A 7,688-nucleotide genomic window follows, 5' to 3' on the forward strand; every position below is an offset into this window, starting at 1 on the left:
CAACTCTTTAAGATTTGTTTTGGAGTTTTAGAAAGCAAACACCCTTTGTCAGGTCTGGGCAAAAAAGGAGTGATCTCCATCAATTGTGTGCAACAAGACAAGATCTGAGCTGGTTACAGAATGTATTTCCCACCCACACGCATACATATAAAATTTCCCAGAAATCATATACATATTCTGTTACTTTCCAAGGATTAATTTTACTGTTTTTATGAACTTCACAGAAGTTAAAACTCTTGCTAATTTGTAGCTGGCTCCAGCTCTCTGTCTGACTCTGCATTTGAGATGGGGAAAGACTCCAAGCAGGCGATTACAGAAGAGGGCACGTGTTCAGCACAGATCACACTGCACACAAGTTGTTGTCATCTTCAAAGAATGAGTAGTGTCTGGAAAACACTGTTTGAAAGAAAACATGCTATCATACGGGCATTCTAACTTTTAAAAAATACAATTACTTAGATGAATTTGACTCTACATTAAATCAAAAATATCTCAGCCTTGAATGAGGGACGGTTTATGTTGTTGGTTGTGAATTCCACTGTGTTTCTCCTCAAGATTTCAGCAAATAAATCTGTGTTCAAAATGCAGAGGATTGGTATTTCTCCACTATGAGAGCTTGCTGACTGGAAGATCCTACAAACACATCTGTGGCTCCCAGAGATAAGGTCTGCATTGTACAGATTAACATATTGCTAAATAGTAAAACAGAAGTCAGTGTCTGCATAAAAAATAGTGGCATTCCCAGCCAGAGACCTCCTCTGCCTACTTTATGTTCACCTGAAACTTATTGTAACTAAACCCTGCAGCTTCTCCCCTCCAAGGCTGATTAAGATAGGACCACTGGAATCCCTCAGTGTGGTTGAAGAGGGCCTGTTCTTAACCATAGGAAATGCAGAAGTGCATGGGGCTGATCACTTTTGGCTGGTTGCCTGCAGGGAACGTGTCAAGCTGGCTTGCTCAGCATCAGGGCTTCTTGAGGAAAACAGGTCCCATCTGAAGAAGGACAGAGTCAAAAATGGGGATGTATTCAGAGGGGGAACAGGACTAGAAGTCTGTGGTCTTATTTAGGTTCAGTACACTTCTCTGTGCCTTCAATGCAATTTAAAATATTGCAAGAGTGAGCTTAATAAATTGGTTTACATGTAAGTGCTGTAATGCATCTTTTCTAATTAAATCAGTATGAACTGCAAATAAGCCTTTCTCCTTACCCTAGTTTGAAGTATATCTAAAGATCTTCAGATGGAGTAGTTATTTGTTTACATCTTGTCATCTCCTTTTCTTGCAGGAGATTTAAAGCTTTAGGTTTTCAGTTTCAACAAAAAATGGCTGGAAAAGCAATGCAAATATTTTTAATAAGAGTAGTTATGAAAGCAGCAAATACCAGGATCCATTAAGAGCCTTGCAGCTGTATGTGGGATGCACCGATGGATAGTAGAACTGCTGGGGCAGGGAATGATATCTCTACTGTCTGCTAATATTTTAGTGTAAGAATATCATGTTTAATAGACTTTTCACAGCTATTTCTTATTTTCAAAAAGCACTATTATAATTATTTTATCTTGTTCATCTTTTAGTACAGCTACAGAATTGTGCACTGTAGGTGAAGGGAATTCAGGAGAAATTTTTCTTACAAAATTCAGAAATGCAACAGTCTGAAGTGCAGCAGAGATATAGCAAGATCTACACTCCTGAATAAAATAATACTTTGCACTTCCAGTGTGCCAAGTCTCCACAAGGACCTCAGAGCACTTGACATATGTTTTGTTCATTCTTACCTTAGTATTCACATGTCACAGGTTGGGAAATACAGAGAGGGAAATTGCTTGATAGGCTAATTGATTTACCAGAAGCTAGGTAGGAAGTTTCTGCCAGAGTCTTATTTCCTAAACCAAATATTTTGTTTCAATTAGAAGATCAAAGGAAAATGCAACGCATGCTGATTGATGCTAAGATTCAACCAGCTCTGTTTGTAAAAGATTGTAACCACATAGAGCATTAATACAGTACAGGCTGGACTCTGGATAGTTCATGATCATGCATTGTGGCTCTCTGTCTCCTTCTGGTGGTTTACATTTGTTATGGATTTACTACTGGCCCCAAACTACTACAAAATTATACTTTTGTTTTGTTAACTGGAGCTCCTGTACAGAGTGCCATAGGTCTTGGAATTTCTTGAGGCAATTCTCTCAGAAGATTACTAGGTACTTACACATTTGTTTTCTGCTTGAAATAGCTGTGTGTTTTGTTTGGTTTTCAAGAACAGAGAGTGAAGAGTTAAAGATTTACATTTATCCCAGCCAAAATCTGATCGAGATACAGGTCACATAAATCCAGTTGTTTAATGCTGGTGCCATTCTGAAGATGTATTTTGAGTTTATATATGGATATCTACAGAAAAATCTATCCAAGAAAAGCTATATTGCTGTCTGATACTTAATGGAAGTCATTTCATTTGAGAGGCCTATGAATGATTATTGATTTTTCTCTGTCATTCCCAAAACAACTGAAAACAATCCTGAATATTTTCTCCAAAGTAGTTAAAGCAACAGACATCTTCAACAGAATTATTCCTCTATTATGATGTATCTTGTTCATTGTACATACTATATATTGACTTCTGCGGAGTTAATGTTCTTTGCAGAACAGACATGGAGGTCAAATCCTGTTGTCCAGACCTCACTGGAAACATTACGCTTACAGCCTGGGTCATGCAAAGCACCACAGCCTGACCTACAGACCAGCTGTGACAACTCCAACTCCCAGGAACAATGCCACTGAAAAAGCTTTTGAAGTTGTTCTTGTAGAAGACAAGATAAATCAAAACATAGCCTAGATTCTTCTGCCGTGAATATGGTGTGCATATAAAGAAGGATGCTAGAAGCCACTTGTAACAAAAGGATTATTTAATCATTGGCAGAATAAAAATACAGATGCTAAAATCAGACCAAAAGCAAAAGTTGGTTGTAATAGTCATCTACAGTCATCCTAAGGGAGAAGATAAAGCAATGGGATCATTTCACCTGCAAGTCCAGCTTCTTCTGCCACTAAATGCTCTTTTTGGCCTTTTAATGTAAGTCTTAATGAAAGCACCAGAGATACTTCATTAAATAATTCAGTCTTTCTAAGTAGGCGTTTTTATCAGGTGTCAACCATAAGCCCTTTCTAGCAATTACTGGAAAGATGGTACATGCAAACACAGAGAACATTCCCTTTTATTCTGTCAATCTCTGTCTTAAACCTCCAGAGATTCAGCAACCATGCTGAAAATGCTAAATCAGTGCAGACTTAAATGAAATCAAGTCAATGAGAATACAGCTACACTGTGTTAAAACTGAACTGACAAATTTAGTGTTACCTCTGTCCAGTCTGTAGCTTGGGTTTAAAATATGTTTGTCTAAAGAAACATCACATTTTAAACTATTTCAGGAATGAGTTAGTCTGCACCTGGGCAACCTGAGCTGCAGACCATTTCGTGACAATTCCTTGTCTAGCATGTTTAAAGTCAAGTTGTGGCCAAAGTAATTAAAAAAAACAGATTATCATAGAATCCTAGAAACATAGAATCGTAGAATAGTTTGGGTTGAAAGGAACCTTAAAGATCATCTAGTTCCGCCCCCCTTCCAGTATGAGACAGTACCTTTTAAAATCCCAGGTCAGGGTGAGAAGCCCAGTTTGGGAGATGTTACTAAGTGTAGTTCACTTGCTTCTGAAGGGCCTCAGCCACGCCGGCTGATTCTGGGACAGGCATTTTCTGATTGTGAAGCCTCTTTCTTTGCAATGTAAACTAATGAATGTACAATCTGATGTGTGGGCAGACCAGCATGTCACCAGAAGAGGGTGTAGCAGGAGTAAGCTGAAGCGTGAACATCCCTCTGCTGCCAGTACCTGCCTGCCTACATGCACTTGCTAGCCAGTGGAAGAGGGGTGAGTACTTGATGTTTCCTGTGGCATATCAGAAGACAAATGCTTGCAAAAGGACAGTTAAAGGCAGCTGCCTGGCTCAATGGTGTGTTTATGGTAATTTATGTCTCTACCTGTATTCTACAGAGACAAGGCATGTGCAGGGAACAGGGAGGCAGGGCATGAATAGAGTTTACAGTGATTTATTGGAAGGTGGATAGTGACTCCAGGAAGAGAGTCCAAGATATCTGACTGCCAGGTTTGTGCCCTAGGTACTATATAGGGTAAGGAGGCGAACAGAGTCTTGAGGCTACCCCACAAGGATGTCTCATGTCTTCAGGAACTAAAAGTGTCACTATAGCAGTGACACTTTGGACAGTGGAAAATAAGTGAAACCTGTAAAATTTTCTGTGTTGTGATACAGTTTGCTGGAGTTGGGGACAGCATATATGGCAGCTTAAGCCCAGGTGAACTTAGGCTCACCTTTCAGTTAAATGCTCTGGAAATGTCTTTTTTTTTCTGCACTCAAATTAAATTAGAATGAATTTAAGCTTACTAAACACAGACTCTTTTCCCTTTTGAAAACATAACATTTCTAATCAAAATACAGATGTAAAAGTACACAGAAAGAAGGAAACTGAGCTTGATGTAGCTTTGTTTCAGGGAGGAAAAATAATATAATTCAATAAGACTTGCTTAAACCCTCTGATTAAAGCTTTTTTAACGTAACAGATAGGGAGGATGAGATCAACACTGAGATAAAGATAGTTAGTACAGATCAAAAGAGTTTGTGTTCATGCCAGCTAGATTAAATGACAGGATGTGGTGAAGCGCTGGGTACCGTGTCTGGTTACTTTACATACAAAGCTTTATTCACTGAATATAGATATATCTATTAGGTTATAAGCATTTATATATGGAAACTGTAGAAATAAATTGAAAGCAAACTAGCATGTGTAGAGTATTTATTCTGATATTGTTCTAAGATTGCATTTCTTCCAATTAGTATGTAAAGCTGTAATTTTTATAGCTGTCTCTCTCACGAAGATTGTGGAAGTAAATTATACTAGAAATTGAGGTTTATTTCTAAATGCATTAGCATTCCACCATTCTCACTTGTTAACTTCTGTGCATAAATTCAATAGAACCATGTATTTCATATTCCAGCTTCATCTTAGCAGGAAGCCTAGGGCAAATTTAGGAGTAAATTAAACTTAGGACCCAAATTGCAGTTGTCATTTTAAAGGTGGCTTCTATACTTATTTATCTGCACGTGGCCCCTGAAGAGGCAGGATAGAGGGCTGGGAGGCTTTATGGTCTAACCCAGTGTGGCTGCTCTTATGTTTCTCATATGCTCTGCAACAGCAGGATGTGGGAGGGAGGGAGCGTGATTGCCTGGAAGGGAAAAGACTATCGGATATGAAGATGCCACAGGCCTGTGCCACTGCCCACTTCTGCAAGGCAGCAGGAAGGGTCTGTCCCTCACATATGGTGAACAGGCTTCAAAGTGCTGCCTGGTTGAGCTACATCAGAAACAAACATGAAGGAGAGATTCTGTCAGCTCTGCAGTTAAGATTGATGACTCAGAAAATGAAAGGTTTAGCAAGGGATGCAATTGAATGGAACAGATTTCATTAGCTGCACCTACTTTTTATTGTTATTTTTCATTGCTGCTGCAGCACTACCTAGAAACCTAAGCCTCATGGTGCTCCAAGCTAGAAATACTCATAAGCAGATTGTCTCTGTCTCAGAAATCTTAAACAACAAGCAAAGGGCAAAAGATGAAGAGAGCAGGAGGAAAAAGACTTTAGTACACAGAGGACATCGCAAGTGTTGTATTGTTTCTGGTGGACAGATGCAGAATGGGCTGGAGCGACGTCTCAGCATCATCAGGTGCAGAAACAGCTACGACTGCAGTAAAGAGGTGCACAGTTCTGTTATGCCTTGTGGCACAGGGAAGGGGGCAAGAGGGTGCAGCTCCCTTCACCCTCCCAGCAAATCACAAGGAAGAACCTAAGGCTTTGTGCCACATGTAGTCATTCAGATCTGTGCTGAGGATAAAGTAGCATTTCTGTGGTAGCGGAAACGTTTGCACAAAAATCAGGTCCTCAACACAAAGATTTCCAGCAGTTAGTTTTAACGTAAGCTGCCTCTGCCTGGAGAAAGAACTGGAAGCAGCTGTGACTTAGAGACCTAACTAGTAATTTACTTGAAAGAAAGAGTTGTTTTAACTGCAAGACCATAACAGTCAGTCTAAGAGTGGGCAGCTGATACAATGCAATCTGGGAAACAGGCTAAGCTAATAGTTCTGAATCACTGCCACACAAAAAGGTCCCATCAGATCATGATTGCTGTGCAGTTCTGTGGGCCTCGCTGCCTTTCTGCAACCCACGTGTCCTCTGGCTTCAGAGAATGTCTTAAATGTTTCATAACCTTAAAATCCCAAGCGACCTGTGAGAGATTGCCTGTGCTTGTTTTATTTATGTTGCTGATGGGCTTTTCACAGAGCTGAAAAACAGCTTCACTGCCACGCTTAAGAAAGTCAGGGTATAATGTTCTGATTAGGAAATACCCTGAGAGGCTGGCAATCTTGGGTAGCTTCTTGCACATTGACAAGAGAGGAAGAGGCCATTGGTTTGGGAAGGGAACCCCAGTCTGTGCATTGTGCACAGGCTGCTTTTATGGCCAAGCTTAATAGAGGAGGGAACTTACAGGTGCCTCCATGTGGGTTCTGCAGCTCAACTATCACTGCACATCCCTAGACATGGAGGTGGTGACCACAGATTTACTAACATTTTGAAGAAAAGGAATACAGGCAGGAGGGAAGGAGATCTCTTGGAAGTGGAGAAAACTGTGGCAGACACATCTATCCCAGAGGCTACACCTGTGCTACTCAGCTAAACAGGGACAGGCTTGTTTTGTGGCTCAGAGAGCGACTAGCATAGATTATGGCTGTACTGGTAGATTGAGCTGGTCTCCAAAGCAGGGCTGCCACACGCAGGCTGCCTATTTGGACCAGCCCCTGCACATGCTACAGTCCTGAATCATGCCAGCAAATTATTAAGCCAGTTGCTAGTTGGCCACAATCAGCTAGTTAGGAGTGTAACACTGAGGTGTTAGAGGGAAGAGATATTTTGCTGTGATCCCTTTTGCTGCACCACCCTGCAAAACTTCTCTGCCTCTTTGCTAGCAATTGCCTTATTGCTGGCTGAGGAGGAGGAAGACCAGAGTGTGGGACAGCTACTCACTGTCCTTGAGACTGTAGATGCTCCTGCAGACACCAAGCAACACTGACCCTCTTCCAGCATCCTCTGCGGACAGTGCTGTGCAACTGTGAGGGCAGGCTGTGTGGTGAAAAGCAGGTCCTCCCAAAAAGGCCAGCAAGGAATGAAAACCTTTTTATGGCCAAGGCTAGAACTGGCAACATTGCCAAGTCATCAAATAGCTCTGTTCCAGTTCTGCAGATATCCCATTTGGTCTTACCTCTGGGCTGAATCTGCATTGCCACAGGCAGTTCCACAGCCATGGTTTACACTGCACATGGAAGGATTCAGCTCTCAGCTCCTGCCTAACAGCTGCCCTTGCCTAAAGTACTGGGAGTTGTGTTTGCTACAGAAAATATCTTGCATGCACAAAGACTTTAAATACACTCCAGACATACAGACTATGATCCACAGGTTCTTTGAGGACCCAGCAGTTGTTCTGTTAAGAGTGCCTAGTACTGAAAATATAGCAGTAACAGCATCAAGAGCAAGAAAACACAGGCTTAATAATTTGTTTTTTTTAAA

The sequence above is a fragment of the Phaenicophaeus curvirostris genome, chromosome 2, assembly GCF_032191515.1.
Source record: "Phaenicophaeus curvirostris isolate KB17595 chromosome 2, BPBGC_Pcur_1.0, whole genome shotgun sequence".
Classification (NCBI taxonomy): domain Eukaryota; kingdom Metazoa; phylum Chordata; class Aves; order Cuculiformes; family Cuculidae; genus Phaenicophaeus; species Phaenicophaeus curvirostris.